Below are 25013 nucleotides of genomic sequence, written 5' to 3'. Positions count from 1 at the left end.
TGGCGCAACGGGCCGAATGGCCGACTCTGGCTCCTTTGCCGTGTTCTGTACAGCTGCTGCACCGTCCCAGGAAGTGCTGTAAGATGTGAGCCTGGAAGGGCAGTCTGGTTTGACATCAGTAAAACACAGCGTGCCTCTGTTTTTAAAGATGGGGGTCGCCCCTGTTTCCCACAGCTGGTATAGCAGCAATCTGCACAGACTGCTGCAGCCCGTCAAACAGGCGGGTGTGCGCCAGCCGGGGGGGAAGTTGGCAGCTCCCTGGGGGTTAAAACAAAATGTCAACACAGACTCCCTCCAAACTGGTTTAGGCGTTGAACTCGGCCTGTTCCCCGTCATTCCCTGTCCGCTCGCCATTCCCTGTCCGCTCGCCATTCCCTGTCCGCTCGCCAAGTCTGCCAAGCTGGTTCGACGCTGCAGTTCCGCAGTGTGCAGTGGGAAAGCTGTGTGACCCAGCCCAGTGTTTGCCATCCTGGACGGGGGGCGGGGGGCGGAGAGAAGCTGGCGTGGTCCAGGAACGGTCCTTCTGATGCAATCCTGATCGCTGCTGGGTGGAGGAAAATAACACCGGATGTCGGGAAGGAACTCGCACTTGTTACAGAATTTGCACTTTGCTGCGGAGAATTCATCAACAGGCAGATGGACCTGATAGTCCCCTCCACAACCAGAAGCTGTCGGGTGCCTGTTACATTTACAGTCAAGTGAATCCTGCCAGGCACAGTTGGTGATTCAGTGTAGTATTTTCAGCTCTTCCAGTATGGTTAACTGCTCTCTCTCTCTCTCTCTGACCTAGTTCCCTAACCCCACACTTGCCCGGCACAGATTGTCACGGTGCCAAAGTGCTTCGTAATTCATTGGAAGCACGCCTGGCCGCGCTTTCGTTCTCCGTGGGTCGGAGGACTGTGGGTGTTACACCCAGACCCCCCCCCCGCAGACACCCCCTAACCCAGCCCGCCTCCAACAAGTGTGCAGTATCCTGCGCCGCTATCTGAAGAACGGGCAGGCGCGTTCTCTCTGTCCCAGCCAAGCTGGTTGTTCATCTGTTGTTTGTGGGATCTTTCTGCGCGGAAAGTGTCCTGATCGACATTCCCAATGCAGCTTCTGTGGAAATGTTACTCTGACTGAGCTGTGGAAATGTTACTCTCTCTGACTGAGCAGTGGAAATGTTACTCTGACTGAGCTGTGGAAATGTTACTCTCTCTGACTGAGCAGTGGAAATGTTACTCTGACTGAGCTGTGGAAATGTTACTCTGACTGAGCTGTGGAAATATTACTCTGACTGAGCTGTGGAAATGTTACTCTCTCTCTGACTGAGCTGTGGAAATGTTACTCCGACTGAGCTGTGGAAATGTTACTCTGACTGAGCTGTGCAAATGTTACTCTGACTGAGCTGTGGAAATATTACTCTGACTGAGCTGTGGAAATGTTACTCTGACTGAGCTGTGGAAATGTTACTCTCTGACTGAGCTGTGGAAATGTTACTCACTCTCTGACTGAGCTGTGGAAATGTTACTCTGACTGAGCTGTGGAAATGTTACTCTCTCTGACTGGGCTGTGGAAATGTTACTCTGCCTGGGCTGTGGAAATGTTACTCTGACTGAGCTGTGGAAATGTTACTCTGCCTGAGCTGTGGAAATGTTACTCTGACTGAGCTGTGGAAATGTTACTCTGACTGAGCTGTGGAAATGTTACTCTCTGACTGAGCTGTGGAAGTGTTACTCTCTGACTGAGCTGTGGAAATGTTACTCTGACTGAGCTGTGCAAATGTTACTCTGACTGAGCTGTGGAAATATTACTCTGACTGAGCTGTGGAAATGTTACTCTGACTGAGCTGTGGAAATGTTACTCTCTGACTGAGCTGTGGAAATGTTACTCTGACTGAGCTGTGGAAATGTTACTCACTCTCTGACTGAGCTGTGGAAATGTTACTCTGACTGAGCTGTGGAAATGTTACTCTCTGACTGAGCTGTGGAAATGTTACTCTGACTGAGCTGTGGAAATGTTACTCTCTGCCTGAGCTGTGGAAATGTTACTCTCTGCCTGAGCTGTGGAAATGTTACTCTGACTGAGCTGTGGAAATGTTACTCTCTGCCTGAGCTGTGGAAATGTTACTCTGACTGAGCTGTGGAAATGTTACTCTGACTGAGCTGTGGAAATGTTACTCTGACTGAGCTGTGGAAATGTTACTCTGACTGAGATGTGGAGCTGTTACTCTGACTGGGCTGTGGAAATGTTACTCTGCCTGAGCTGTGGAAATGTTACTCTGACTGAGCTGTGGAAGTGTTACTCTCTGACTGAGCTGTGGAAATGTTACTCTGACTGAGATGTGGAGCTGTTACTCTGACTGGGCTGTGGAAATGTTACTCTGACTGAGCTGTGGAAATGTTACTCTGACTGAGCTGTGGAAATGTTACTCTGACTGAGCTGTGGAAATGTTACTCTCTGCCTGAGCTGTGGAAATGTTACTCTCTGCCTGAGCTGTGGAAATGTTACTCTGACTGAGCTGTGGAAATGTTACTCTCTGCCTGAGCTGTGGAAATGTTACTCTGACTGAGCTGTGGAAATGTTACTCTGACTGAGCTGTGGAAATGTTACTCTGACTGAGATGTGGAAATGTTACTCTGACTGAGCTGTGGAGCTGTTACTCTGACTGAGCTGTTACTCTGACTGAGCTGTGGAGCTGTTACTCTGACTGGGCTGTGGAAATGTTACTCTGAGCTGTGGAATTATTACTCTGTCTGGAATTGTTACTCTGTCTGACTGAGCTATGGAAATGTTACAATGGTAGAATCAAATTTGAGAGCAGGCCTTGGAGATTCAGTAAGAACATGGAGCTTTATTTCGGAGATGTTGGCAGTATAGGCTGCCAAGTTGGACTGCCCATTTTCCCGTGCTAATGGTTGACATCACACAATAGCTATTTTAAAGTGGCCAGTTCAGCTGAAGGGCTGCGTGAGGCAGCACTAAAAACACGCAAATACACAGTTCCTCCCCTTTTAAATCCAAGGTACCTGGCACAATAGACAGTATAGCATTATCAATCCTTTAGCAACAGGTCAATTGGGTCATCGTTCTCTTGTGTAGTTGTCGGTGAGCATCAGGCTCCTGCTTTTTAACACCTGCTGCGACCTCTGGTATCTGGTGTTGTGTGAGCGTCGTCGGTGGTTTATTGTAACCGGAGTCGCTGGGGTGATCTGAGGTTAACTCGGGTGTTGGATTCCCAATTGTGACGCTGTTTCTCCCCCAGTTGGATCTGTTAGTGTCTGGTTCTCCAGCTCGAATCTTGGCACAGCCTGGGTCTGGACTACGGCTGTTTCAGTCTTGTTCCGGATGCCGCCTTCTGCCTGGGCTGAGGTGGCGGCATTGATGAACGTTTATGAACCTTCTTCTCTGGTTATATTGAACAAATGTTTCACCGTTTGTCCCAAACACTCTCCCAGTCCAGCAGGGTGAATGGGAGCGGAGGTGGTGAATTCTGCTCTCCAAGTAGTTTATAATTGAGACGTGAACTGGGGTCCATTTTTGCTCCACACTTTCACACAGGACAAACGCATTCCTGCCTTCACTATTTCGGTATCTAGCCCAGACCACCAAAAGCCCCAGGTTACCTCTTTCAACTTTATTTTTTACTTGTTCATGGGCGTGGCAGGTTGTTATTATTGCCATCATTAATTAAGTTTTAATTCCAGTGTTATGGACCAGGGCTCAGAAACTCCAAAATGTCTTCTGAAGCTCACCTGACCAATAACGTTTCAGTTGAATTCGGATAGGAAGAGTATGTGAGCCTTCACTTCAGGAGTGATTCATCAGACTTTCTAGGCCCTTTTACCTGAACAAAGTTTATTATAAAAATGTAGTCAACATATATAAAACAGCAAGAATTTGTTAACATTTACAAACACAAAGAAAATACAACAGCTCCAGTAATCTATGTATATAATTCTTGATGAATCCCCTTAACTGTTCCAATTCAATAACAAAATCCACTAAACCAAAACCCCTTTCAAGGACGTGGCCCAGCACACTGTATTCTCACTTCAATGGGGCTGGTCCTTTCCCTCAGATCCAGCCTCCTACCAGCAGACTCCAAACTCCTTCCGGAAGGCAGCTCTATCTTTAAAGTTACCACGGCCGTTTGCCACACCCAATGTGCTTTCAGTTCACTGCAACAGCTTTGAAATGGAAAGAGGGAAGCACTGCTTCTCTTCTCTTCAGTCCAAAGCAACAAACCGAAACCCAAACACTAAACCCCCTCTCACCTGACAGCCACAGCCCAGCTCCACCCACAAATGACATCACTGAAGCTGTGCGACAAGTCATGTAAAACCTTGGATTGGATTTGTTTATTGTCGCCTGTACTGAGGTACAGTTAAAAGTATTTTTCTGTGAGAACCTCAACAGATCATTAAGTACATGAAAAGAAAATGCATAATAGGGCAACACAAGGTACAGAATGTAACTCCATAAGCACCAGCATCAGATGAAGCATACAGGGTGTAGTGTTAATGAGGTCAGTCCATAAGAGGGTCATTTGGGGGATCTGGTAACAGCGGGGAAGAAGCTGTTTTTGAGCCTGTTCGTCCGTGTTCTCAGATTTCTGTATCTCCTGCCCGATGGAAGAAGTTGGAAGAGTGAGTCAGCCGGGTGGGAGGGGTCTTTGATGATGCTGCCCGCTTTCCCCAGGCAGCGGAAGGTGTAGACAGAGTCAATGGATGGGAAGCAGGTTCGTGTGATGGACTGGGCGGTGTTCACGACTCTCTGAAGTTCCTTGCGGTCCTGGGCCGAGCAGTTGCCATACCAGGCTGTGATGCAGCCCGATAGGATGCTTTCTATGGGGCATCTGTAAAAGTTGGTAAGAGTTAATGTGGACATGCCGAATTCCCTTAATTTCCTGAGGAAGTATAGGCACTGTTGTGCTTTCTTGGTGGTAGCGTCGACGTGAGTGGACCAGGACAGATTTTTGGAGATGGAATTTGAAACTGCTAACCATCTCCACCTCGGCCCCGTTGATGCTGACAGGGGTGTGTACAATACTTTGCTTCCTGAAGTCAATGACCAGCTTTTAAGTTTTGCTGGCATTGAGGGAGAGATTGTTGTCGCTTACACCACTCCACTAGGTTCTCTATCTCCCTCCTGTATTCTGCCTTGGGAAGGAGATAGAGAAGCTAGTGGAGTGGTGCAGCGACAACAATCTCTCCCTCGGGCAGCACGGTGGCCTAGTGGTTAGCACAACCGCCTCACGGCGCTGAGGTCCCAGGTTCGATCCCGGCTCTGGGTCACTGTCCGTGTGGAGTTTGCACATTCTCCCCGTGTCTGCGTGGGTTTCGCCCCCACAACCCAAAAACGTGCAAGCTAGGTGGATTGGCCACGCTAAATTGCCCCTTAATTGGAAAAATGATTGGGTACACTAAATTTAAAAAAAAAACAATCTCTCCCTCAATGCCGGCAAAACTAAAAACCTTTCTTAAAGGGACTCTCGCTTCACCATCTGCAGTGCGGGTATTTGAACCTGGGTCCCAGTGTTCGATCCCGGCCCTGGGTCACGGTCCGTGTGGAGTTTCCACATTCTCCCCGTGTCTGCGTGGATCTCACCCCCACAACCCAAAAGATGTGCAGGGTCGGTGGATTGGACGCGCTAAATTACTGTGGGCATTGAGTGAGAAACCGACACAAAGCTCAAGGTGTGAAGCATTGCATACCAAATGCCGGGGTAAATTTGGATAGAAATGACCCCCTCTCATTGACCCCCCACCTCCCCGACTTCCTATTTTGATGCGGTAGATTGTTCAAGGGTTTTGCAATAGTCGCTAGGTTAGGGGGGAAAAAAATCTTGCGTCGCAATTTGGTAAACCTAAGTAAGTTGGTTCACATTTTGTGTTTGTTGACTCGGTAATGGCCTTGACTTTCAAAGGCGACTTCTGCAGTCCCTCGGTGTAATTGGGTACTCTTAAATTTATTACGGATTTTAAAAAAAAAAATACCCTCTAATCCTTCCGCTGATTGCTTCAAATCTGCTCCTCCTGGGGTGACAGTCCTGTCTCAACATCGATCGGGTTTCAGGGGGTGACTGTTGCCGTAATGGTTTCTCCGTCTGCCCACCTTGCCCCCCCGTGTTCAAGTTCCACTTGGGTTTTCGGAATGAGTGAATGGTTCCCTGTGAAAGCTCTGAAACTAGCCCATGCGGAAGTGAGAAAGCAACCTGGAAAGTGAGTTAGCCCGTTGACGGGGTTGGTTTTACTGGGCGTGTCTGCCTGTTCCGCTCCATTGAGGTTTAGCTCATGGTGGGTTTTGTCGGTTTCCGACTTTCTCTCTGATTCTGCCACTAGCGTTCCGTTAGTTCCTATAATTGAGTTTCCCCCGGCTGCGAGGAAGTCGCTCTACTTTCTTCCTCCCTGTCGTGCCTGCAGGTGGTGAAGCTAAAAAGGGGAACAAAAGAGGCAGCAATACTCGCCTTTTGGAGCTTTGCAGCGAGCTGGAGAAAGCGATGCCGTCAGCACCGGGGCCGATGGCTTATTGTTCTGAAGGCAGGGGCTCATAGTTTCTCACGGGCGGACTGCAATCTCCCATTGTTTCCGCTCGCAGCTTGGTTGAGCGAGCCTCACCAGACGAGAGGAGTGACGGGTCTCTTTTGCAAGTGGTTGCAGATTTTATTAAAGTTTGGAGATTTCGGTAGTACTTTGACGTTAGGAGCAGAACCCCAAAAAAGTATTCCTATTGCTGCTTTTCCACATCGTCAGCCATGGTCCCCCAGCCTATAATAATAATTATAATAATCTTTATTGTTGTTGCAAGTAGGCTTACATTGTCATGTGAGAGTACCTTTAAGAAATGGGTGTTTATCAGTGATGTCAGAGTGTGGGTGGAGCTGGGCTGTCTGTCAGCTTTTTACTTTCGTTCTAGGCTGTTTGCGGCAGGGTGTGTTTTAGTTTCGCTTTCAATGTTGGAGCTGAAGCCAGACACAGCAGGTGTACTGCTGTTCTCTCTGCCATCAAAAGGCTATCTCCTGATCATTTGGTGAATTCAGAATTATAACTGTTTTCAGTAGTGAATGTAAACCTGATGTGCTTCTGTTAAAAGTTATTGTTTAAATCTTATGGGTGTTAAAAGGAGTATGTGGGGGTTGTATTTGAATTGATGGTTGCTAAGATGTTCACTATGTTTTAAAAAGGTTAACTTGAGTTCATAGAATAAACATTGTTTTGCTTTAACAAAAAAAGGTGCGGGTTTCTAGAATGTTTCAAACACTGGAGATCAACAACAAAAATGTCAGCCAGGTTTGTAGTGGTGGGGTGGGGGGGGGGGGGGGGGGGGCAGGGGGGCAGCATACGTTAGAGAAATCACACCCGATGCTCTGAATCGCTGAGAGTCACTACAAACTCGAGTGGCGGCCTTGGGCCCATCGGCATGTCACCCTGATGTAAATGCAGCTCCAGAAATGCTGCCTTTCAGGCGTAGGGGATTCTCTAGCTGTGCTCCTGTCTTAATTTGTCAGGGTTTGAGTCAACGTGGAAACGTTTATTTGAACAAAATGGAGAGCCCAACCTCTGGGGAGCAGTGATCGGCCCGGCTTCTTCCACCTCTGGCCCTGCCGCAGGTCGCATGTCTCCCTGCGATCTGTAACAAAACGATTCGCCTTCATTTTGCACCTCGGGTGTCCCGGCCTGTGCCTCGTGGCCCTGGAAAGACGAGGATCGTTCTAACGCCTCTGCTTTGCTCGTGCAGGTGATCGTGGAGAAAGCCCCCAAGGCCAGAATAGGGGACCTCGACAAGAAGAAATACCTTGTGCCATCTGACCTGACGGGTAAGAGATTGCTGGCCTCTGTCTCCCTGCCCATTCCTCCGCAAGGGCTCTATCCCTTTAGTAGCAGGAATAGGGGTTGTCAGTATTGAGATCCCAGACCAGACGCCCAACCGTTGCCAGGAGACTGAACAGAATCCCCAATATTGTTTATAATTTGTAAGACTGTGAGGAAAGGTTACCTCGCTCCGTGCGCAAATAGGCAAAAGGCATATTAAAACAAACTTTATTACCAACACGGTATCAAACTAACTTTAACATCATACAAAAGATATCTTACAATCACTAGTTAAACAATGCTCACCAATAAAATTAAATACGTTTAAATCCTGACCGCTATATTTGATCTCCAATTGAGCAAAACCCCATCTCCGGTCAAAATCCACTTTTAAATATAGTTTCGCAAACACGGGAATACTTGCTGCTTAGAGATGTCTTGGAGAAACTTCTTTGAGAGAGAGAGAGATCGTTCAGGAAACAACCTGCAGATTCTTGCCTGTGTCAAACTACTGTTTAACGTCCCAGCACTTGGCAAAAAGCTTCTGTTCTGCTCACAGCAACATCTAAACTGAGACTCCACACCTGACTGCTTCAGCACCTGGCTCCTCCCATCATCTCTGTCCCACTCATCGGATGATGACCATCTTGCTCAGGCTTACCACACCCCAGGGAACCATCTTTCAATAAACAAAATTCCATGAGCCCTATTTAGGTAAATGATCTTTTTCGATGCCTTTTACCCCCTTCTGAAGTCCCAGTGTTTGCCTGTCTGTTAAACGAGGATTTTTAAACCCCTTCTTGCAGTAGAGACATACAGACAGCAACCCGGACGTTTAACCATTATTTTTGTTTAAAAAAAATTAATTTAGAGTCCCCAATTATTTTTTTTCCCCAATTAAGGGGCGATTTAGCGTGGCCAATCCACCTACCCTGCACATCTTTTTTGGGTTGTGGGGGTGAGACCCACGCAGACACGGGGAGAATGTGCAAACCCCACACGGACAGTGATCCGGGGCCGGGATCGAACCCGGGTCCTCGGCGCCGTGAGGCAGCAGTGCTAACCATTGCGCTGCAGTGCTGCCCCCTGAGGCAACAGTGCTAACCACTGCGCCACCGTGACGCCCCTGAGGCAACAGTGCAAACCACTGCGCGACCGTGCCACCCTGTTCTTAGTCTTAGACAGTCTGTGACGTATGCTGGTGTATTTACAGCTCCAGGGTCCCAGGTTCGATTCCCGGCTGGGTCACTGTCTGTTCGGAGTCTGCATGTCCTCCCCGTGTGTGCGTGGGTTTCCTCCGGGTGCTCCGGTTTCCTCCCACAGTCCAAAGATGTGCGGGTTAGGTGGATTGGCCGTGCTAAATTGCCCGTAGTGTCCTTAAAAACTGTTTAGGACACTACGGGCAATTTAGCACGGCCAATCCACCTAACCCGCACATCTTTGGACCGTGGGAGGAAACCGGAGCACCCGGAGGAAACCCACGCACACACGGGGAGGACGTGCAGACAGTGACCCAGCCGGGAATCGAACCTGGGACCCTGGAGCTGTGAAGCATTTATGCTAACCACCATGCTAACGTGCTGCCCCGTTTCACTCGTTTCACTCTGGCACTGTGTGGAATATCATTGAGTAACTCGTGCTTCCCGAAACACCGCAAATGCCAAACGTGAAAAGCTGTTAATGGTGGAACTGCGAGATGAAAAGCGCAGCACGCCAATCAGCAGCCTCCTTCGACGAATCCAGACGAATCACCCTTCCCCCTCTAGACCTTGTGCATTGATTTCTGGTGTACTGCAACTGGGAGGGAGTTAGCAAGCAGATACTTTCGCACCGGAACTGAGAACAGTGAGGGAGACGGTTAGTCCTCTCCTGTTTTGTTATACCCCCAGGATTTCTAAATACGCAATCATTTCTCCGAGGCCCTGACTGTACAGCTCCTCACGGTGTGTGTGTGTGTGCCTAGACATTGAGAATCAGCAAGATGTTTATAGAAACACAGAAAATAGAAGCAAAAGGAGACCATTCAGCCCTTCGAGCCTGCTCTCCCATTCATGCTGATCAAGTTCAATAACCTGATTCCACCCCATATCCCTCGATCCCTTTCGCCCCAAGAGCTGTATCTAATCCCTCCTTCAAATTACACATCGTTTTGGCCTCAACTACTTCCTATGGTCGCGAATTCCACAGATTCACCGCTCTCTGGGTGAAGAAATTTCTCCTCACCTCAGTCCTAAAAGGTTTACCCCTTATCCTCAAACTACGACCCCCTCGTTCTGGACTCCCCGCCCCCCAATCAGGAACATTTATTCTGAATCTGCCCTGTCTAATCCTGTTAGAATTTTGTGCCTTTCCATGTGATCCCCCCCCCTTCACTCTTCTGAACTCCAATGAATAAAATCCGAACCGACTTAGTCTCTCCTCATGCGACAGTCCCGCCATCCCAGGAATCAGCCAGGTAAACCTTCACTGCCCTCCCTCCGTGGCAACAACACCCTTCCTCAGATAAGGACACCAAAACTGCGCACAATGCTCCACGTGTGGCCTCACCAAAGCCCCTATACGATTGCAGTAAAGCATCTTTATTCCGATACTCGAAAATCCTCTCGCTGTGAGGGCCGACATAGCATTTGCCTTCTTCACTGCCGCCTGTACCTGCGCGACTGATACAAGAGGACGCAAAAGGTATCGCGGCTGAGTGAGAGCCACCTTCATTCTGCCTGGCGCCCAGCAAGTGTCGGTGTGTGATCAAACCCCGTTGAGAAGCTGCCACCTCTTTATCAGGAGCCGGTTTAGTGTCTGTGCTGCGCCCTGCTCTGATACGTTGCTGATCACTTGTTTTCCCTCCCTCCCCCTCTCCACAGTGGGTCAGTTCTACTTCCTGATTCGAAAGCGCATCCACCTGAGAGCGGAGGACGCCCTCTTCTTTTTCGTAAACAATGTCATTCCACCAACCAGTGCGACCATGGGGCAGCTCTACCAGGTGAGTGGCGGAAGGCTGGCTGTCACCTGACGGGTGTTTCACGTGACGGTGCGCAACGTGTTTAAAACCTGCTAACGTTCCCAATCTGTCTGCGGGGAATTCCGTCTTGAACTAAAGGCAAAGGGGCGAGCGGCCGAAAAGGGTTCTGGTAAAAAAGCGCTCGTAAAGTAATCCCGGAACACAATTTGCCCTTTGGACGCCCCCCGTGGCGTCCTTTGCAGCGAATTCCCACAAGAGGGTGCTCGCAAAGCTGTCTGACAGCAAGGTGGCCATTGCGTTGATTTGGTACTGGATGGGATTGCGATCGGATGGGGCAGCGAGAAGGGCGCGTCTCCGCTGTGCTCTGACGCAGAATAACGGGGCGCAGATATTTCAACCCCCTCCTCCTCTCGTCTTCCCGTCACCAGGGTTGGAGTACAGAGCACTAAGTATAAAGTCTGGGAACCGGGGAGGTGCTGCCCTGTTGGAGGAGTGTGTGTGCAGAGAACAGAGGGGTGGGCGCGTGGGTGTCCGGAGACCTTCCTAATCCAGACTTTTTTTCCCGTTTCTCAGGAACATCACGAGGAGGATTTCTTTTTATACATCGCTTACAGTGATGAAAGCGTTTACGGTCTGTAAACACGGCTGGTGGCTTCGACAGCTGAGCATTCTCTAAACTTTCACTCGGTGTGTTCTATAAATGCTGATCTTTTTGCGTTTCTGTCATATGGAGAAGGGCATCGGGGGGGGGGGGGGGGGGGGAAATGGGGGTGGGTGGGGGGTGGAACGGAAGGTGGAGTAATCCTTTTTAATTGATTTGTTTTGATTTGTTCAGTTACTGAGCTCTGCTGTCATATCTGCAGTCCCGCTGTTGGCTCTTTGTTCCTTTTTTTGTTTTTGCCGGGGTCTGTTGGGGGAGGGGAGGGAGGGGGGGGATTTTTTTTGACCTTGATGATTGGTTCACCCGTGTAATGTCAACTCAAAGTTGATTGGATGTGTCTTTCGCCAACCGTGCTGTCTCGCTGTCAAGGGACACACCTCATGTACCGTGCAAGCTAATAATAAAGCATCAGTACACAGTGTGTCGGTGTTCGTTACTTCCTCCCCCAACCTAGACACAAGAATAATCAACAGAGAACATTGACAAATGGTACATCGGTAAACAGTGATTGGTTACAGTGCGGGATAAGGGGCCAATCAAAGCAAATACATGAGCAAGAGCAGCACAGGGCGTCGTGAATAGTGTTCTTACAGGGAACAGATCAGTCCGAGGGGGAGTCGTTGAGGAGTCTGGCAGCTGTGGGGAAGAAGCTGTACCTGTGTCTGGTGTGCGAGTCTTCAGACTTCTGTACCGTCTGCCTGATGGAAGAAGGAGGCAATGCCAGGTTCGATTCCCCCGCTGGGTCACTGTCTGTGCGGAGTCTGCATGTGTGTGCGTGGGTTTCCTCCGGGTGCTCCGGTTTCCGCCCACAGTCCAAAGACGTGCAGGTTAGGTGGATTGGCCGTGATAAATTACCCTCGGTGACCAAAAAGGTTAGGAGGGGTTATTGGGTTACGGGGATAGGGTGGAAGTGAGGGCTTAAGTGGGTCGGTGCAGACTCGATGGGCCGAATGGCCTCCTCCTGCACTGTACGAAACTATACTGTATTCATAATTGCAGTATGGTGGGTCGCTCACACATCAGGGCTGCTTCAGCAAGTCAAAAAGTAACCGCCTGTTTGCCCATGAGGCGCTGGAGCATGGCTGAACATGCAGCACGCGGGACTCGCCGTAACGGGGTCTCGTGCCCTTGATCCGTGGCACGTTCTGCATAGAATTTCGCTTCTGGTCTCAAAAAGCGAAGGCGAGGTTTGGCAGAATTGTTACCCACCCAGGGTTTAAGGAGTATGGCTGAACCGCCAAGAGCAACATTCCTGTTGTTCCGATCACCGTTAGTTTGATAACATGGACGGGAAGATCCCAGAATGGAACCCCCGCTCAAAAGACCATTAACATGGGTAGAGTGATTTGATTTATTGCCGACGTGTACCGAGGTACAGTGAAAAGTATTGCTCTGTATACAGTCCAGCCAGATCGCTCCATACTTGAACAAACATCGGACATACATACATACACAATGTAAATACATAGACACAGACACGGCTGAAGCAGACGGAGTGTAGTACTACTCCGTCGAGAAGATGCGCGAAGAGATCAGTTCAGTCCATAACAGGGTCGTTTAGGGGTCTGGTAACAGCGGGGAAGAAGCTGTTTTTGAGTCTGTTCGTGCGAGTTCTCAGACTTCTATGTCTCCTGCCCGATGGAAGAAGTTGGAAGAGTGAGTAAGCAGGGTGGGAGGGGTCTTTGATTATACTGCCCGCTTTCCCCAGGCAGCGGGAGGTGTAGAGTCAATGGATGGGAGGCAGGTTCGTGTGATGGACTCTATAATTTTCACCACTCTATAATTTCTTACAGTCTTGGGCCGAGCAGCCGTACCAGGCTGTGAACCCTTCCAAATGCAGAAATATTAAACCCACTTAAAAAGATACCTTATTTATAATGTTTACCAATATAAACCTTTAAAACTACCCCCTAACACGGGGAGTCAGATAAATGCTTTAAGGGAAAGTGCTAGATCAATGTTAAACTTTAAAGCTGAGATTGATCGATAGTTAACTGAAGGGGATTTGGGGAAAGGCTATGGGTATCTGGAGTTAGGTGGCAGACAGGCCGCAATCTTATTGAACAGAACAGGCTCAAAGGGCTGAATGGCCTTCTGTTCGCACCGGGAGGTGAGTTATTTCACACCAGCAGCGATGAATGCGTCTGTTGGGCAACTGAGGCAAAGGTCACTCGGTGTTGGGGCCGGGGGGGGGGGGGGGGGGGGGGGGGGGATTGATGGACGGTGCGACGGAAGCAACACGAGAGGCTGGTTTAGCACAGGGCTAAATAGCTGCCTTTTAAAGCAGGCCAGCAGCGCGGGTTCAATTCCCGTACCAGCCTCCCCGAACAGGCGTCGGAATGTGGCGACTAGGGGGCTTTTCACAGTGACTTCGTTTGAAGCCAACTTGTGACAATAAGAGATTTTCACTTTCATATTCTGCCACCGCCCTGTGTTACCCCAAACTGGGTGTCCCGCATTCAAAACGCCGGGTGCGCCTCTGACCATAGACCCCTTTATGGTACTGTAAAAAGGCCGAGAAGATACACATAGGCCAGGAACAGAAATTGCCTCACGACACCCTGGCTGGAATCGATACCATCTGCAAAAGCGCCCAAGTCGAGGTATAAACCTGTTATTGCTATATGGACTTTGTGATTACCCACTCCCAAGACTATGAATATGTAACAACGTCACAGCTCCAGGTTCGATTCCCGGCTTGGGTCCACTGTCTGTGCGGAGTCTGCACGTTCTCCCCGTGTCTGCGTGGCTTTCCTCCGGGCGCTCCGGTTTCCTCCCACAAGTCCCGAAAGACGTGCTTGTTGGGTGAATTGGACATTCTGAATTCTCCCTCCGTGTGCCCGAACAGGCGCCGGAATGTGGCGACGAGGGGATTTTCACAGTAACTTCATTGCAGTGTTAATGTAAGCCTACTTGTGACAATAACGGTTATTAAAAGATTAAACTTCCAGACACAGGTGATGAACTTTGCTGCAGGGCAAAGGGCAGACGAAAGAAGCCATCACACCCTCCGTAATGGGCTAATAGCTGGTCAGACAAGGGGAGTATCCGAGGACAACGGATCTTGATTGAATCACCATGGATAAACAGGGGTATACTGTCTTGCCCATTGACCAGTTGGGGTCTGGCTGGGACAATGGCCAATGGTGGGCGTGTACCTATGACTCAATCCTAGCTTCCCGGTATGAAGAAAGAAACATCGAATAGATCTTCAGCGATGACCTGGGAGACCCCACCAGGCACAACCATCGCAAGAAGAAAGGACCCTGGGTTTCGAGCCCAGAGAAGACATCCACATCGAGTGATTGTAGCCTGTGAGTCTGTTGTGAATAAAATTGCATCAAACTGTGAACCTGTTTTGTCTTTTATTCATCTTGCAAACAAGGGCATCTGGGTCGAGTTAGTAAACTGGTCGAACGTATCAGAGGTTTTTGAACAGAGGAGGGAGGTGGGGGAACAAACGTGCCCGTGGAATCTCCCGCTTGCAAGACTTAAGCCCAAAATGGTGAATGTGATTCGTTCCTGCCTCCGGCCTCCATGACTCCAGATGTGTCAAACGCAGGATCTGTTCTGCTCACGTGACAGAATCACGGTATTATTCTGGAGCAGAATGGCCCATCCTGTCTGCTCCGAACGAGCAACCCGCCATTTCCCAGAACCCTCTCCCTGTAACCTGCCACGTTCTTCCTCCTCTCTGCTCGGTCTACAGCCCTTCGAAATGCTTCATTGAACCAGCTCCCCCCTCACTCAGGCAGTGCGTTCCACGCCCGGCACGGGGAGAATGTGCGAACCCCACACGGACAGTGACCCAGGGCCCAGGATCGAACCTGGGTCCTTGGTGCTGTGAGGCAGCAGTGCTAACCACTGTGTCACCCGTGCCCCCCCCCCCCCCCCCCCTCGCTTTCAATCCAAGTGGGAGCAGTTATCTCCATAGCTACCCAATCCAGGCTCCTCGTGAAACGTCCTCAGAACAGGACGCAATACTCCAGCTGTGGCTACACTCGTGGCTCGGGCAAATTCGACATAACCTCCTTGGATCCACTGCACCCCTGTTAATACAGCCCAGGATACTATTTGCTTTATTAACTGCTCCCTCGGCCTGTCCTGCCAACGATCCATGGGCGTAAATAATGGACAGGACTGTCCCACTGGTGAAATTTGGGGAGGGGATCGTGGGCTGGCTACGCGGGGGGGGGGGGGGGGGGGGGGGGGTGGAGATCAAACCTACCAAACCCGTGAGCAAGTGGAGGGAGAGTGTTGCTCAATTGAACTCTGGGTACAGTCCCCTAGCCCTTGTTGCCTCCCCACTGGGGGCCGGTTAGGCTGAGTGGGCTGGTTCACGACGCAGAGCGAGGCCGGCAGCGAGATTCGAATTCCTGAGGTTATTCAGGAAGCCCCCCCCTTCCGCCTTCTCTCGGGTTAAATCACCACCAGTCAGCTCCATCTCCCTCAAATGGTAAAGCAGCCTATGGCGACTTTGCCTTTATTTGATTGCCTCCCACTTCTTGTGGAGCTCCTCGCTGGGGCCCCTTGGTGCATCCTCAGTGACATGTCCTTCCACCTGTGCCCTCGCCTGCTATTCAATCCCCGGATCCATCTCATGAAAGACAGCACGAGGCCATTCGGCCCCGTTCAGCTTGTCCCAGCCATTCGAGGAGGCCACGGCTGCTCTTGATCCTCCACCTTGCTTCCCCAGCCTTCATTCAACATGCCCGGAGTGTCCCAACGAGAATCTATCGATCTTATTTCAAAGGTTGTGTTTACTCGAGCAGTGTTTGCAAAGTTCGCTTCCACGTCCAATGAGCCTATCCATTATTTCATCCCATGTTGGGTGGGTCCCGTAGAGTAGGTACACTAAAGGCCATTGCACTGTGATTGACGTCAGTGTATCAGTTAGCGCAAGCTGGTTTTGTTTTAATGTCCTGTGTCCCGGGATAGAGGCGACTCGTGGGCCTCACGATCCCAGGTGCCGATGAGAGTGGAGCCGCCTTAGATTTTCATCCAGGTTCCACCACCAGCAACGTTCCAACAGCTCGCGGAACTGCAGATTGTACCTGAGGCGTACCCAGTCTGGAATAACACAAAATGGCTGCCGCGCTCCGCGCTCAGAGACTGGCTGTTTCTGTGACATCGGACATTCCCAGGCCGTATAGCTGAGATCAACCTGGCATCCCCCATTCCCATCGCTCTGGGGCCCCCACGCTCCGGAACCTTCTCCCTAAATTCCACTCCCTCTGGACGATTGCCCCTTTACAAGCTGCTCTCCGTTGTCCCAATGCTTTGCAGTTTGGTGTCAACTTGGCTACAAGAGCAGGCCAGAGGCTGGTAATGGTACATTAACTCACCTGGCGACTCCCCCAAAGGCCTGTCCCACCAAAGGGGCAACACGGGTGGAGAAGGTGGTCAAGAAGGCCTACTTGCCTTCATTGGCCGGGGCATTGAGTATAAAAATTTGCAAGTCATGTTGCAGCTGTAGAGAACCTTAGTTAGGCCACATTTGGAGTATAGTGTTCAATTCTGATCGCCACACTACCAGAAGGATGTGGAGGCTTTAGTGAGGGTGCAGAAGAGATTTACCAGGATGTTGCCCGGTATGGAGGGCATTAGCTATGAGGAGAGGTTGAATAAACTCGGTTTATTCTCACTGGAACGACGAAGGTTGAGGGGCGACCTGATAGAGGTCTACAAAATTATGAGGGGCATAGACAGAGTGGACAGTCAGAGACTTTTTTCCCAGGGTAGAGGGGTCAATTACTAGGGGGCATAGGTTTAAGGTGCGAGGGGCAAGGTTTAGAGGAGATGTACGAGGGAAGTTTTTTACACAGAGGGTAGTGGGTGCCTGGAACTCGCTGCTGGAGGAGGTGGTGGAAGCAGGGACGATAGTGACATTTAAGGGGCATTTTGACAAATACGTGAATAGGATGGGAATAGAGGGATACGGACCCCGGAAGTGTAGGAAATTTTAGATCAGACGGGCAGCATGGTTGGCGCAGGCTTGGAGGGCCGAAGGGCCTGATCCAGTGCTGTACTTTTCTTTGTTCTTATCTGCAGGTCAGGAGTCGGATGGAATATTCTCCCATTTACCTGGATGAGGGCAGCTCCAATCCAGGACAAAGCAGGCCCCGCTTGATTGACGCTCCCTCCACCCCCACCACTGACGCACCGTAGCAGCCGGGTGCACCATCGACAAGATGCACTGCAATTTACCAAGGCTCCTTCGATAGCCCCTTCCGCACCCATCACCAAGAAGGACATGGGCAGCAGACGCAGGGGGAACGCCACCACCTGCAAGCCCCCCCCCCGCCCCGAGCCCTACACGCCATCCTGACACGCCGTTCCTTCACTGTCAAAATCCTGGAGCTCCCTCCCTAACACCCGCGCGGAGTGCAGGGGTTCACGACGGCAGCTGACCGCCAGCTCTCCTCGAGGGGCGATTGGGGACGGGCAACGAACGCTGAGCCCGGCCCACAAACCCGTGAAAGAATGAACCCACCTGTGCGGTCTCCAGCCCAGGGCACGGGTGGGATTTGGACCTCCGAATTGGGTCACTCCCCTCCAGGGATGTTCATGGGGAGGAGGGGGGGGATTCGCTGGCCAGAGTGCGATAATGACGGGCGGGCTGGTAGAGATGAGGGAGCGGCGTGCCTCGGCTGTGGGTGCATGTTGCAAATCTCTCCGACTTGGACCATTGCCATTGGTCGGAACCCATTCCGTTGCCAAGGGCGTTGGTTCTACTGCCCCAAAGGACAATAGGGGATTGTGACTTCGCTGACGCTGGGGGCAAAGGCTCTCTCCATCCCTCAGTCAAATAAGAAACCCTCACCGGCGTAAAAACCCCTGGGAAGCCAGCCCCTCCGTCAGGCAGCAGGACCGAAGGTATTGGATGAACATCAGTCTCCAGGGGTAGCTTTCTTCTTGTTTTTAAACACCTCCCCCCCCCCCACCCCTGGCCTCTTCCCCTCCCTCACTCTGCTCTCTCAATCGGTACAGCTCAGCCTCGCGCTCTTCTTTACATCCTGCCGTGGGCCCTCTCGAGAGATCTCGTGGCTGTGATGTTGCTCAAAGGTTTCCCCTCGGCGTTGCGCGGGCAAAACCATCACGAGGCGGTAGGAACCCCTGGGTGTTTTTTGGCAGGTGGCAGAGTCTTACAGCCGGGAAACAGGCCCCGTGGCCCACCATGTCTCCACCGGCCATCAAGCCCCTCTCTATCGTAATCCCGTTTCCCAGCACTTGGTGCCTAGCCTTGTTTGCTGTGGGAGTTCCAATCGCTCATCTAAATGCTTCTTAAATGTTGTTCCCGCCTCTCCCACCCTTTCAGGCAGCGAGTTCCAGATTCCCAGCATCCTCTGGGGGAAAAGGCTTTTCCTCAAATCCCCTTGAACTCTCCTGCCCCCGACCTTAAATCTCTGCCCCCTGGTTATTGACCCTCCACTAAGGGGGAAAGTTCCTCCCTATCCACCCTATCCCTGTCCCTCATAATATTGTCCACCTCGATCAGGCCCCCCCTCAGCCTTCTCTGCTCCAAGGAAAACAACCCCGGCCTAACCAGCCCCTCTCCCCATAGCTGAGACGCTCCAACCCAGGCAGCATCCTGGTGAATCTCCTCCGCACCCTCTCCAGCGCAACCACATCCTTCCTATAGAGTGGCGACGAGAACTGCACACAGTACTTTAGCTGCGGCCTAACCAGCGTTCTATACAGCTCCATCGTAACCTCCCTGCTCTGATATTCAATGCCTCGGCTAATAAAGGCAAGTGTCCCACAGGCCACCTTTTTACCAATTAAGGGGCAATTTAGCGCGGCCAATCCACCTACCCTGGACATCGTTGGGTTGCGGGGGAGACACGGGGAGAATGTGCAAACTCCACACGGACAGTGACCCGGAGCCGGGATCGAACCCGGGTCCTCGGCGCCGTGAGGCAGCAGTGCTAACCACTGCGCCGCCGTCGAGGGTGCAGCACCCGGGAACTGGAGGAGAGGGGGCGGTGGGTTCCTACTTTTGATCGCCATCCTATTTCTGGTGTTCCTTCACAGAGTGTGGGCAGAAAGAGGCGGAAAAAGTTTCAGGTCCATTTTTAAAAAGCTCTCCCTTCTCCAAAGGGGCCATTCCTGTTTCGTTTCCGATCCCTTTCAAGAGGCTCTCGACACTGGTGGAAGCTGGCTCTCCCCGTGGCAGCCACGCACCCGCACAGCGGGAATACAGCACGTCCTCCAGCTCTCCCTGGCTCTGCTCCGGTGCTATGTTCGGCTCTGCTCTCTGTCTCCCCGTCCTCTCAGATCCCACCACACGCACTTTACCGAGTACGTTCTCAGTCTGTCCGGCCACCTTCAGGGACCTGTGCGCAGGAATCCCTCTGGCCCACTCCAGGGGCGCGGTTTAGCACTGGGCTAAACCGCTGGCTTTGAAAGCAGACCAAGGCAGGCCAGCAGCACGGTTCGATTCCCGCACCAGCCTCCCCGAACAGGTGCCGGAATGTGGCGACTAGGGGCTTTTCACAGTAACGTCATTTGAAGCCTACTCGTGACAATAAGCGATTTTCATTTCATTCACTCGCCTGCATATCTTTGTCCTGACTTATCATCCAAAACCGGAGGCCAGTCAGCCCCGCGTTCCTTCCCCGCCATTCGATAAGATCATGGCTGATTGCGCCCCCCCCCCCCCCCCGGATTAATCGCCCCGTCACCGACACTGGTTCAAAACCCCGGCCTCCACCCTCAGCGGCCCGTGCAGTCACCCCTGTTACCCTCTGGTCGTACGCGAGGGGTTCACCAGAGGCTAGCAAACGTCCTGCTCCAATTGACGTCTCTCGATTTTGGACTGATAACCTTTAACCTCCTGTCATGACCTTTGTGACGACCGATCCCCTGCCGTCTGTGGGAGAGATTTCCAACCCTCTACCGCCCTTTCAGCCGAGAACCTGTTACCAACATCTCTCCTGAACGGCCCGAACCTTTACACTCTGCCCCCTGGTTCGAAAATCACCAACCCGTGATTGTATCTTTACCTGCCCCGTCTTCCCCTGTTAATATCTTGAAGACTTTGATCAGATCACGCCGTAAGCTTCTCAATAAAAGGCTGCCTGTTTACACTGAATAATTACAGTGAAAGTTGAAAAGTACTGAGCTCACATTAACACGTCTGGTTCGCCCGCAAAGCTGTCAACGTTAAGTGTGTGTTTAAGTGCGGTTCCGTGGATAACCGGTGTTGATTAAAGCTTCAATTCTTCACATTCGGTACCTATTCCCTATCAACCCAACCCAACCCCTGCTAATCTGTGTTATAATGTACATCTATGTACATGATGGAGTGCAGACAGGCAGTGATTGACACACAGGATGACCAGTGAGCACACAGACCACAGCAGCCAATCACCAGACAGGACACGGCCACGATAAAGCCAGAGGGCGCCCGTTTTCCCGCTCTCTCGGGATCCAGCCTCAGAGACAGTCAGAGCCCGTGAGCAGCAACCAGTGCAAACACCATGCGGTAGCTCGTAAGTCTGTTCAGGCTACGACTAGGTCTCCAGTCAAGTCAGCACAGTGTCAACGCACAGTGAAATGAAAATCGCTTATTGTCACGAGTAGGCTTCAATGAAGTTACTGTGAAAAGCCCCTAGTCGCCACATTCCGGCGCCTGTCCGGGGAGGCTGGTACGGGAATCGAACCGTGCTGCTGGCCTGCTTGGTCTGCTTTAAAAGCCAGCGATTTAGCCCAGTGAGCTAAACCAGCCCCTGTTGAACATGTATTATAATTTCGATGTTAAATAAAATCGTGTTGCATCTCATCAAGTGTTGGAGGTCTGTCTCTCGCGACACTGCCTCAAACGCAGTCCACATCGACCCAGCCAGCCCAACACATCAATCTGCTGTTCAGGTCAACCAAAAAACACAAGAGGGAACCGGAGGCCATTCAGTTCCTACCCCGCCATTCGATAAGCGGACAGAGGCAGATGCTACAATCCCAAGTTGATCGCTTTTCTGTCTGACGCTTTCATTTATTAACCCTGTGCTAATTGTGGAATTTGCCATGTTTCTGTTGAGGTTCCCAGTGCTTCACTAGACAGAGTGTCGCTCTTCCGAAGCACAGTTAACAATGTGACGCCGACCAGCTCCAAGTGTGGGCCCCACACCCCAACAAGGAGAGGCCCATGGCCCACAGGAGAGCTGACCTCCAACTCTGGCATCAGCACCTCTGCAAAGTTGACGCCTGCTGTTTTATTGACTGGTAGGAGGCTGCACCCGTTACTCTCTCACCCTTTATAGTTTAAACCCCTCATTTCTGACTATTATCAAAAGGTTGGTACCAATTTCGCACTGTCCGAGCGTCAGTACTGAGGGAGTGCCGCACTGTCAGAGGGTCAGTACTGAGGGAGTGCCGCACTGTCAGAGGGTCAGTACTGAGGGAGTGCCGCACTGTCAGAGGGTCAGTACTGAGGGAGTGCAGCACTGTCCGAGGGTCAGTACTGAGGGAGTGCCGCACTGTCAGAGGGTCAGTACTGAGGGAGTGCCGCACTGTCAGAGGGTCAGTACTGAGGGAGTGCAGCACTGTCCGAGGGTCAGTACTGAGGGAGTGCCGCACTGTCAGAGGGTCAGTACTGAGGGAGTGCCGCACTGTCCGAGGGTCAGTACTGAGGGAGTGCCGCACTGTCAGAGGGTCAGTACTGAGGGAGTGCTGCACTGTCAGAGGGTCAGTACTGAGGGAGTGCCGCACTGTCAGAGGGTCAGTACTGAGGGAGTGCCGCACTGTCAGAGGGTCAGGACTGAGGAAGCGCCGCACTGTCAGAGGGTCAGTACTGAGGGAGCGCCGCACTGTCAGAGGGTCAGTACTGAGGGAGTGCCGCACTGTCAGAGGGTCAGTACTGAGGGAGCGCCGCACTGTCAGAGGGTCAGTACTGAGGAAGCGCCGCACTGTCAGAGGGTCAGTACTGAGGGAGTGCTGCACTGTCAGAGGGTCACATTTAAGGGGAAGCTGCATAAAGGCATGAGTGCGAGAGGAATAGAAGGATTTGCTAATAGGGTGAGATGGCGAGGGGCAGTGGGTGGGGGTTGGTGTGGAGCAGAAACACAGCACCGAGTGGATCGGCCAAATAGCCCTAGTCTTTTTTTATTTTTCATTCCTGGGATGCGGCTGTCGCTGACTGAGCCCAGCATTTATTGCCCCTGGAGAAGGTGGTGGGTGAGCCGCCTTCTTGAGCGGCTGCAGTCCCTGGGGTGTAGGTACACCCACTGCGCTGTTAGGGAGGGAGTTCCAGGATTTTGCCCCAGCGACAGTGAAGGAACGGCCGATATATTTCCCAGTCGGGGCGGTGAGTGACTGGGAGGGGAACCTCCAGGTGGTGGGGTTCCCAGGTATCTGCTGCTCTTGTCCTTCTAGATGGTAGAGGCCGTGGGTTTGGAAGGTGCTGCCTAAGGAGCCTTGGCGAGTTGCTGCACTGCATCTTGTAGACGGCATCAACTCCTTGTCTAACTCAGGGATGTTGCGTCAGAGAGTCTTACAGCGCAGGAAGAGGCCCTTTGGCCCATCGTGTTGGTCACCTATCCCTTCTCATCCCGTTTTCCAGCCCTGGATCCGTGGCCCTGTGCTGTGATTTCCACCGATCCCTGGGGAATGCGAATCTCGGCCTGTGACTAAACTGTGCCTCGGGTGCTTCCTTTCTTCCCCCTTGCTTTTTGTCTTTGAAGATAATGAGGCGTCTGGGGAGACGGCGATGACGGGGGTGAGGTGAGGCGGCGAGGATGCCCAGGAGGAAGCCGAGCGACGCTGCCCAGAGGACGGATCAGCCGGGGGCTGCCCGGGGCGGCGCCAACGCCCGGGACGAGTGGGGACGGCCCAGCCAGGCTGCGGGTACTGAGACCCCCGTGGGGGCGCCCCAAACCCCCAGAGGCCTGGAGGAGGAGGCCGGGCAGTCCAGCGGCAGGGAACGGAAGGGCGTCGAGCAGCTGCTGGCGAATCAACATCAGCCTCGAGAACCGAGGCGCTCGGGATCGGGGGACGCGACATCCCCTCCCCCCGTCGACAACCGGGTGGTGAATGTCGGCGAAGGCAACGAGATGGTAACCAGCGCGGCCGAATCTTCGCGGACCCCTGGGGGGGGGGGGGGGGGGGGGGAAGGGCACCCAAATTATTTGACACTGACCTTTCATCTGTGAGATGAATAAAGGCCTGAACTAACGAGCTAATATAAAGGGAGCTTTACTCTGTATCTAACCCCGTGCTGTACCTGTCCTGGGAGTGTTTGATGGGGACAGTGTAGAGGGAGCTTTACTCTGTATCTAACCCCGTGCTGTCCCTGTCCTGGGAGTGTTTGATGGGGACAGTGTAGAGGGAGCTTTACTCTGTATCTAACCCCGTGCTGTACCTGTCCTGGGAGTGTTTGATGGGGACAGTGGAGAGGGAGCTTTACTCTGTATCTAACCCCGTGCTGTACCTGTCCTGGGAGTGTTTGATGGGGACAGTGTAGAAGGAGCTTTACTCTGTATCTAACCCCGTGCTGTACCTGTCCTGGGAGTGTTTGATGGGGACAGTGTAGAGGGAGCTTTACTCTGTATCTAACCCCGTGCTGTACCTGTCCTGGGAGTGTTTGATGGGGACAGTGTAGAGGGAGCTTTACTCTGTATCTAACCCCGTGCTGTACCTGTCCTGGGAGTGTTTGATGGGGACAGTGTAGAGGGAGCTTTACTCTGTATCTAACCCCGTGCTGTACCTGTCCTGGGAGTGTTTGATGGGGGACAGTGTCGAGGACGCCGTGTGTTTGACTACTTAGTTATGATAATGCGGTTTTATTTGCTAAGGTTCTGCTCGGTCGAGTTTAGTTTTTCTCCTGTTTCCAGATGATTTATGGATACTGTTGGAGCTGGTGGAGGGCTTTGCTCTCAATTCTTGCCACCATCCTGTCCTGTGGATTGTTCATCATGGCTTTCTATTGGAGGCCAGAGTGGCACATGAAGTGTTTCTGCTACCCCTGTCACCTCCAGGATGCGGAGTACATACTAATGAAAACCACGGTAGGTGTTGCCTGTTGCCGTAACGTTCAGACCTCAGACAGCTCCTCGGGAGGCTCCGGGCGTCTACAACAAAAACATTACGCCGCAGGATGTGGACGACGGTGGCCGGGCCTAGTGTCTGTGGAAGCTGTACACCTTCTCCCCGTGTGCGCGGTGGGTTTCCTCCGGGGGCTCCGGTTTCCTCCCACAGTCCAAAGATGTGCAGGTTAGGGTGGGTTGGCCGTGATAAATTGCCCCGTGGTTACGGCGATGGGGTGCGGGGGTGGGGCCTAGCTAGGGTGCTACTTCGATGGGCCGAATGGCCTCCTTCTGCACTGTCAGGATTCTATAAGTCAGGATAGTGAGTGACTGGGAGGGGAACCTCCAGGTGGTGGGGTTCCCAGGTATCTGCTGCCCTTGTCCTTCTAGATGGTAGAGGCCGCGGGTTTGGAAGGTGCTGCCTAAGGAGCCTTGGTGAGTTGCTGCAGTGCATCTTGTAGACGATACACACGGCTGCCACTGTGCGTCGGTGGGGGAGGGAGTGAATGTTTGTGGAAGGGGAGCAATCAAGCGGGGCTGCTTTGTCCTGGATGGTGTGGAGCTTCTTGAGTGTTGTT

At 52.0% G+C, this 25013-nt stretch overlaps 1 long non-coding RNA gene across 1 annotated transcript; it reads left to right on the top strand.

Moving 5' to 3' along the window:
- Window positions 1–18199: 18199 nt before the first annotated feature.
- Window positions 18200–24541, top strand: LOC119958460. The gene is made up of 4 exons (XR_005459032.1): window positions 18200–18289; window positions 21454–21637; window positions 23095–23466; window positions 24244–24541. It is a non-coding gene; the product is annotated as an uncharacterized LOC119958460 (long non-coding RNA).
- The last annotated feature ends 472 nt before the right edge of the window (window positions 24542–25013 follow it).

The sequence above is a fragment of the Scyliorhinus canicula genome, chromosome 29, assembly GCF_902713615.1.
Source record: "Scyliorhinus canicula chromosome 29, sScyCan1.1, whole genome shotgun sequence".
NCBI classification, from domain to species: Eukaryota; Metazoa; Chordata; class Chondrichthyes; order Carcharhiniformes; family Scyliorhinidae; genus Scyliorhinus; species Scyliorhinus canicula.
The sequence above is the reverse complement of the archived record's forward strand: the minus strand, read 5'-3'. Positions and strand labels throughout refer to the sequence as shown.